The sequence below is a fragment of the Myxine glutinosa genome, chromosome 10 (genome assembly GCF_964187855.1).
Source record: "Myxine glutinosa chromosome 10, kmMyxGlut1.1, whole genome shotgun sequence".
NCBI classification, from domain to species: Eukaryota; Metazoa; Chordata; class Myxini; order Myxiniformes; family Myxinidae; genus Myxine; species Myxine glutinosa.
The window spans coordinates 32,112,515-32,122,084 of NC_136270.1; positions in this window are offsets into that span (position 1 = coordinate 32,112,515).

The window sequence follows — 9,570 nt, forward strand, 5'->3', positions numbered from 1 at the left end:
AAGTCGTTTTCAATTGGGCTGTTAATACGAGTAATTTGAGACCTTTTTGATTCAAGTGCACGGACTGATTTGAACTCACTGTTGCAATCATCAATCACTCGCAGAGTGAAGTACAATACAGCTCGGTTGGAAACCAATTAATGCAGTCGAAGAGTCCAACCGTCCGTGGAGGCAAGAATGACACTCGTCAACGGTTAAACACATTGAGTGCGAAGTATATGCACTCGTATGATGTGCATGGCTTTCGGAAAGAGATCAACTTCCATCAGCACACCGACTTCGATCTTCAAGAAGGCCAATTCACCTGTGGCCCTTAAACTGTGCACTTCGGCAATTGTACATCATCCTGGATATGCATGGGAAGGTAAAAAGGTCAAACAACTTCGAGGGTTTTTTTTTGAGAGTTGAATCGGAATGTTAACATTTGGTGACAAATGAAAGCTTTTGATTAGTTTGGTGGAAAGTTCTGAATTGGATTTTTTATTCTTCTGCCTGGGCTACAAATGGTTTTCTGATTAAACCGAACTGTAAAACAAGCTCCAATTACCCATCATTGATTAAATGGAGCAGATATCGGAAAACACGTGATTGTGTCCGGATTGACATTACAAGGGATGACTTGGTTTTATACAAGCGGTCACCATTTGACCCTGTGCCTATGTGCTATCACCACCACATTAATTCGATTTATTAGTTTATCTACTTAATTTATCTGGGGATGGGAGAATAGTGAGGTAGTGACATCACCAAGGTGTTGCATATTGTTTTCTGGGGTTTTTATGCCTCCGCCGACGAAATCGCTGGAGGCATTGTTTTCAGGTTGTCCGTCCGTCCGTACGTACGGGCTAAACCTCTTTTTTCTCAGCAACCATATGTCCGATTAAGACAACACTTTCAGGGTAGGAGTACCACCCATGCAGAATGTTTTTATGTTAATTGTGATGTCATGGGTCACATGGTTTGGCAGCCATATTGGATTGAAGGAAAATATTAAATAATTATATCTGAAACCGCTCACCCTATTGATGCGAAATTTTACAAGTATCATCTGACATCACTGTTGCATATAGTTTGAAAATAATGATGTCGTAGGTCACGTGGTTTGGCAGCCATCTTGGATAGAAAAACGAACCTTATCCTATCAACACGAAACTTCACAAACGTGATCCCCTACCCATACATATGCAGAGTGTCCATTTGTTAAAGTCATATGTCATGTGGTTATGGCAGCCAAATTAGCTTGAAAGCCGATTTTAAAAAAAAATCCCTTCTCTGAAACCGCTTCACCGATCGATGTGAAACCTGTCATGTTTGGTAAAAATGCGATACTTGAGAACAGCTGAGGGATTTAAATCGAACTTCTTTATTTTTAGGACAGTGAACGATGGCATCTACCCATTGTGGGACTATGCGGAGGCATATTGGCGACACAGTCGCATTGGTCTAGTTTTGGGATGAGGTAGGTTGTAGGTTGAGAAATGGCCAAAGACCGGCAGCATTCATCTTTTGATGACATCCTCTCTCAGACATCACAATCACAACACTTGTATCGAATAACCAATCAAAGCTACAATCAGTCCTGTCAATAGTCAATATCCCCCTCTTTCTTTTCCCTTATGCTTCTAAGTACCTACTGTAGATCTAATTCCAGTTTTAACCTATCTATTGTACCTACTGCCACTACCTTTCCAGAGAGACCATTCCATGCATTAACTACTCTTGAGTGAAAGACCCTTTTCTTACTAACATTCTACCGCTTCTCTTCTTTACTTTAAGGCAGTGGACGAAATACTTGTGTTAAAACGAACTCTTTTGATTTAATTTATCCCCCTACAAATACAACCTAAACGCTAATAGCTTTACCTATAGCTACCTGACATTTTCCTGTCTGCTTACCCTCCATATCTATTACCACCAAACTTTTCGTTGTCATTAAACAGAACTGTCGTCAGATTTGTACACTTTCCTCATTGGTAAACTCTGAGATGAGTGCGTGATTGATGGCATTTCACATCTCATTGAATGGGGCAAGAATTGCTCTTTCAGCCAGCCAATTGTCATTGGCATGCTCTTTCAAGTTTGGGTAGACCCTCTCTTTCAACTTTTCAACAGTTTTAACCACTTTATCAACTTCCTGTGGGATTTGAATCTCATCAGAATAGTCACTCTCTGCAATCCTTGGAATTTTCCCATCTCCGACTTTGAGTAGCAGGTTTGAAAACAAGCCAGCGTCTTGCTCACCTCTGAGGATCACTCTCGTGTTAGTGGTTAGATGATGGAGTTGAAAGTGACACCAGAGGTATGATTTTTTGAGAGACTCTTCAACAATGTTGGCCGTTTGTTCCACCTGCCACTTCAAACCTGGGCCTCAAATTCCAACTTTGAAGTCCTGGACACTTCATCAACGATGATAACCTTGGCTTCTCTGATGACTCTGGCCAAATCGGTGCGCTTATAGAGATATTGCATGTCTTTCCACGTGATGTTCTCAAATTGAGTGGGATTTTGAATGTTGAATGAAATGTCCTGCCATCATTCAACAGAGTGGCCGCAATGCCTGAGGGAGGTGGTGGTCAAGGCAATGCCTACTGAGGATCGAATCTTGGCCAGAATTAGATTTAGCCAGAATTAATATTTTCTTGTGTCTTGACTTGCTGGAAAATGTATTTTAGTTTTATGGAACATTTATGGATTTAGCCAGAATCTTTGCCACAATTAGTCTTTCCTATGCCACTGGGTGCATCCACAAATATCTTGCCTCCAGTGTCTGATGCAATCCTGGCCATGACAACATTGTAGACTTGGCACTGGTCATCATTGAGCTTATCGGATTTTTCTCAACATAGTCAGTTCATTGTGGTTGTATGATGTTTTTCTTGGCCATGCCAACATGACTTGTTCTCCTTCTCCATGCCTTGGCTTTGGCAATCCGTACTTGTCCAATTCTCTCCCATGCATTTGGTGGACTCTGTTTTCCAAGTCACACAATGCCTCGTTGTAGAGCCCGTCGTTCAGTTCCAGCTCAAACATGTGGGATTGAACTCTGTACTTGTGCAGAATGTCCACTGCTAATAAAGCTCTGTGGTTAAGCCAAAGTTGCTCAGGGTTTGATGTTTAGTGTGTTAGAATGACATCTTAGAGGGTTCTTAAACTTGAGGCCAACTGACTAATAGATGCTTCTGTTAATGCCAAGTTATAGTGCTCATCATTTTCCAGCAAGTTAAGTCTGCGGCAGGCTTCTTTGGATGTTGCACAAACATTGCTACCAACTGTTTTCAATGCATCAAAGGGGGTTGGCCCAGTCAGGTGGGGCAGCAACATCCGAAGAAAGTAGCACTCTCCATCTCCTGCTTTGATCGAAACGGTGTAGATCTTGCCGAGTGCATCGCCAATTTTGATGCCTGTGACAGTGGGGAGGTCTTTTCCAATCTTCCTACGATTCCATTCTTTCATGCTGTTGTTACATGCATAGAAATGTGGCAGATTTGAATGGAAGAGTATTTTGGCAAAGCCATCATTTTGGCAGAGCTCAAAGAAAGCTTCTGAGGTGTGTTCTTGGCGGGTCAGAATTTGCAACATTTTGAGCATTTTCTTCAGTGAAGTAGACTCTTTGGCCATTTTGCAAATGTTCTGGAAGTGGAAGGACAATTGGGTGTCTCTCCTGAATAGGAAACTGCAGGATCCTCCAAGCTGCTTGGGAGGCTCCAACATACCGTGAACGTTGATCGTACAACATACCATGCACGTGATCATACAACATACCATGCGCGTAGGTTTTCATCTCATCTCGCTCGGGTTGATTTTGTTGAATCCAGTCTCTCTCACTCTGCTGTAGCTCAAATACGGTTTGGTCAAAGCCCTTATGAACATATTTGAGGGATGGCCTTAAAACGATCATTCATATTCATTCATATCTGTGTTCAAATGTCTGGTGATTGTTTTGTATTTATTTATGCGAATTTGTACTTGTATATAACTGTCATTAATCAAAAAGGCTTCGGCACGAAAGAGCGATTTTTAAAAATACAAAAAAACGAACTTTTTTTTTTTTTTTTAAATAATTTTTTTGCCTAAAACACTCCCTGGCACTCACTGATGAACCTCTGAAAGTTTGACGAAGATTCGTTCAGCCATCTCCGAGAAAAATGGCGACACACAGACACAGACAGATCAACAACTCTCTGACATAGTAGATTCATTTACACAGACACGTTGCTCATGCATAGTAAATGGCTCCTCCAGCCCTCATTCAAATTCGATACGGGGATGGGTGTTGGGGTGGTTCTGATGAATAATATTCTCCAGAGGAATCTCCAATCTGCATGCAATAGTTAATTTGATTTGAATGCAAATGTTTACTTAATTTTTTTATTAATTTATTTTGTTGTTTTTTTAACAGCAGCGACGCTCATGGAAGGGCAAGGTAGAACTGACAGTGGGACAAACATCAAGGAAATGAATGAACAGGAAAAGAGAAGGACGAAGAGGGCACAAAATACTTAAACTAGCAAGTAAAATGTTGGGTTCTTACAACTAGCAACGGTACCCGCCCTATGGGTGGGGCTCCAATTGGGAGGCCCAAATGAAAAGGCAAAATATCAGAAATTGAAGGCTTTTTATTTTATTTTAAACGATTCATATAAACATCCGTTAAATCATATTACACGCAAATCATCAAAATCTAAACAGTACATGGCGCCCATTTTGAAAAAAGATTGAATTCTGTAACATGGAAGCGGCCGCAACACCTGTTTCTCAGTCGCTTTGCACACGCTGCCGTGTTACTTCAGAGCCGCACGTTTATATCAGAAGAGATCGTCAGGAGTCGATCTACTCTCTCCTTGTACGTAGAATTTCAACAAAAGCCACATCACTGTTCATATCGGTAAATATTATTCCATCGTGTTTGGAGAAACTGGAAAATTGGGAAAAAAATTTTTGTAAAACAATATAGCCTATTTTACTCCAAGGGGTCCAAGGAATACCCACCCAAAATATCATTGCGATCGGTTCAGCCGTTTTTGCGGTAACTTCGAACGGACGGACGGACATTTGGTGAATTATAGTAAGATTTCCTTTCCCATTCCCCTCCAATCGAACCTCAGGTCTGGCCTTGGTTCAAAAGCTGACCCTGATTGCAGCGGAAAATGGAATCCCTTGAAGGGCAATAAGTATGTAAGTAAAGTTTCGGGCTGCTGAGTTCATGGTTCTGGAGTTATGAAGGAGACACACTTTACACACACACACACACACACACACACACACACACACACACACACACACACACACACACACACACACACACACACACACACACATATGCAAAAAATACACACACACACATACACATTCAAACATATACACACACACATACATATACACACACAGAAGCACACACACTCACACACATACATATATACACAAATACACAAATACACACACACACACACACACACACACACACACACACACACACATATATACACAAAAAAAACCACACACAAACACACACACACACACACAAATACATAAACACACATACATATTGTTATGAATTAGGGGTGGAGTAATATCTAGATCCAGGTAGATCTGCATAGGTAGGTGCGAGACTGTCGTGATAGGGAACCTCACCTGTAATAAGCTCTGTGTGTAGCCCGAATGTCGGATTAAGCTTGTATCTTCGTCCCCGCCACGAGGGGACGGGGCATGCAAATTAGTACAGGGATTATGAGTAAAATTCCCTTGTGTGTCGTTCCCTCTGTGAGCAACCCAGTGTCCCTTATGGCAATACATCCCATAGACATTAGATAGGCCCATTAGCACACCACACATTAAATAATTCCCCGCCGCCACAATGACTTTGGAAGAACCAACAAGTAATAGCCATGCCCAGGAGAACGTGTGATTGGTTGGGGTAAGAAGCTGGCCACTGATTGGTGAAAGGAAGGTGGACGGAAGCGGCACACTGATTGGCCACCGACTGTTGACACCTCGGCCAATCAGTGCGGGAGGCGCAAACATTCGGCCAATCAGTGCGGAAGGCGCAAAACCACTACTTAAAAGCAGGTCGCTGATTAGAGGGCAAGGGCCGGTGACGTCAGAAGGCGGGAAAGACCACGAAGAAACGAGGAACTGGTTGGTAGAGGGAGAGAGTTGACGTCAGACCGCAAGTGACAAGACGACTTGCTCGCCGGCATCTTGGATCTCTCTGACTTTGGTTTCTGCCCTTCCCAGACCTTCCTTCTGCCCTTGCTTTTCGTTCCGTTTGGACTTTTCTTCCTGTGCCATCTGCGAATTTGCCTGCTTGACGACGGACGTTGGAGCGCCATCGATTCTCCTCCCTGGCGTCCACATACGAGCGAGGCTTGCTGCTGGAGCAGACGAGACCGGGGAGAGCGGGTGGCTCGGGGCCTGGCCGCGGCGAGCGGGGGCACATCGAGGCCTTTCTTCGCGCCAACCGGAGCTGCGTTGGACGACGGACGCTGCACATCCAGACAGATAAGCACAGACGCGCAAACAACGGTTCCTTTAATTCGTTCTCCCATCGTGTGTATTTGAAGTGTGTGTGTAAGAGCGCTCAATAGGGGGTTTAGTTTTTATCGTCGCGTTCCATTGTTCTTGGGTTCCGTAATAAATATTTATTTCTTGTACATTTCACCCCCGTGTTCGTTTTGAGTTCATTCCCTACAGGATCGGAGCTGCCGGTGAGATCGCTACAGGTAAGAGCTCGCCGCTTCTTCCTCTTCCTTCTTACTCCCTGTTGTGTAAAACCATTCAGGTCCACACAACTTTAGTCCAACGGTTTGGTTTAATTGCATCTAGATCATCACATCATTCCTGTAAAGTAGAAATACACAATAAGTATACGATGCGACATCTCATGGGTCCATTCATATCATTCAATGCAAGCAAGCTAGATATTCTATAAAGGCGTACCGTTAGCGAGGCTACCGATGTAACATGTCACAAGGGAGAAGTCTCGGAGCACCGTCGCAGCAGCGGGTCTTATAGTCACGCCCCTAGCGGTGACAACGAGCAGCGAGCATCACCCCGGGTTCAGTACGAATACGATTTCACTACATTCTCCCCCCGTCAGAATTATACGGCCGCGTGGCTAAAAGCGAGTGAGCGTCAGCATGAATAGGGTGCGGAGTATCAGTCGACCCAACCGTATCGGACCGGGCGGCGAATTTCTCTGCCAGCACGCGTCCGAAATTCCCCGGGTACGGCATCACGTATCCCTGTGTCCCCGGCGTCAGAGGCGCCAACAGGGTCGGGTGACGAAGGGGGTAACTCCAAGTCGTCGGGCCCGGGTAGTCTCGACGAGGGGAGGGTCGGTGGACTGTCGGCGATGGGAGCGTCGGGAGAGGCCATAGTCTCATAGATGGGTTCGATCGGTTCGTCCGATACCCTACTAAGGTCGTCGACCCCGCAAGGGGCAAGGTGACGAACGGAGACAGTAGTCTCACGGCCATCAGACGTCATCACACGAGCATGCTCAGGATTAGCCTGGAGAATCTGCACTTTGTCCACTAGGGGGTCGTACTTGCTCGCGCGAACCGCCCGTTTAAGGTAGGCCGGCCCGGGCCCAGCGAGCCAACTGGGCAAAGACCGTATACACCCCGAGCTCCTGGGGTGGTGGAAAAGTCGCTCGTGGGGAGTTTGGTTGGTTGCCGTACTCAGGAGAGCCCTGATCGAGTTCAACGCCGCAGGTAGCGACCAAGCCCATTTATCGAGGCCCCGGCCGAGGGTCCGGAGGTGGAGCATGACGGCCCTCCAGATAATCCCGTTGAAGCGTTCGATCTGCCCATTAGCCTGGGGTCTGTACGGCGTGGTGTAACTAGACGCAATGTTATTTTGGAGCAGATAGCTGCGCACCTCCTGAGACAAGAAGACCGCACCCCGGTCGGTATGGACATAGGCCGGGTAACCGAACATTGAGAACAAGTTCTGTAAGCATCGCATCACCGTGGCAGCAGTCATGTCCGCGCACGTATAAGCAAAGGGGAATCGCGAGTACTCATCGACGATAGTGAGCAGATAGCGAGAGCCGCTCGACACCGGCAATGGGCCCTTGAAATCCATCGCCAAGCGTTCCCACGGGCGTGTAGCCTTCACCAGAGTCCCCATGGGAGGGTTATAGAAACGCGGTTTGATTTCCGCGCAGATAGCGCAGTCGCGACAGATACGGCGGATATCGTCAATCGAGTAAGGGAGATTCCCACTCCGCACGAAATGAGTGAAACGCGTTACGCCGGGATGGCCCGCAGTGGCATGCAGCACCCGTAGGCCCTCCAAAGAGGTGATACCAGCACATGTAGCCGGGCGTGATAAGGCATCGGCGGCCTGGTTATCCTTCCCCGGGCGATATTTGATGGTGTAACAGAAGTCGGCGAGTTCGATACGCCAGCGAGTGATTTTCTCGTTCTTAATGCGCTGGGCGTGTAAGGTGTCGTACATGAACGCAACGCTTTGCTGGTCCGTGATGATTTGGAAGCTCCGCCCGAGTAGGTACGGGTGCCATCGCCGAATAGACTCGACGATCGCATACGCTTCCTTTTCAACGGACGAGTGCCTCCGCTCAGCGGTGGTAAGAGTCCGTGAAAAGAAAGCCACGGGACGCCCCCCTTGGGAGAGGGTCGCCGCGATGGCCTGATCCGAGGCGTCACTTTCGAGGACGAATGAGCCGCTCTCGTCGATGGTCGCCACGGCGGCTCGGGCGATGTCGGTCTTAAGGCCTTCAAAGGCCGTCAAAGCGGCCGAACTCAGGGGAAAGGTGTCGCAGGCCACAAGGGGGCGAAGTTTCGCGGAGAAACTTTGCACCCATTTGGAGTAATGGGCGAACAGCCCAAGGGCGCGCTTCAGGGACGCCCGATCGCAGGGAGGGGCCATGTCGAGCAAAGGTCGCAGACGCTCCTTATCCGGAGCGACAGAGCCATGGGTCACGGTGTACCCCAGAAGATCTATCGTGCGTAGGGAGTATTGGCACTTATCCTCGTTCATAGTTAAGTGATACCGCTGCGCGACCTCAAGGAAGCGCTTCAGATTAGCATCATGGTGCCCTTGGTCATATCCACAAACCGTAAGATTATCGAGGTAGACGAAAACATCGGTTAAGTGCTCCCGCGCAACGAGGTCATCCATGGCCCTCTGGAAACAAGCGACCCCGTTTGTTACCCCAAAAGGCAATCGCGTAAATTGGTACAACCGCTGCCCCGACTCGAAAGCGGTATAGATACGATCCGCCCTAGAGATAGGGATCTGGTGGTACGCACTACGGAGATCGAGAGTGCTATAGACCGAATACTGGGACACCTGTTGCACTAGCGCGTCCATCCCCGGAAGGGGGTAGGCATCCAGCTGTGTAAAGCGGTTAATCGTTTGGGAATAGTCGATTACCATGCGTTTGCGATGGGCCTCGCTGTGCACCACCAAGACCTGGCCGCGCCACGGCGACCTACTAGGTTCTATGATGCCGTCTTTCAAGAGCTGAGCCGTTTCGTCCGCAATGAATTGCATGTCAGCGCGAGAGTAGCGTCGTGATTTTACCGCGACAGGGGTGCAGTCGGA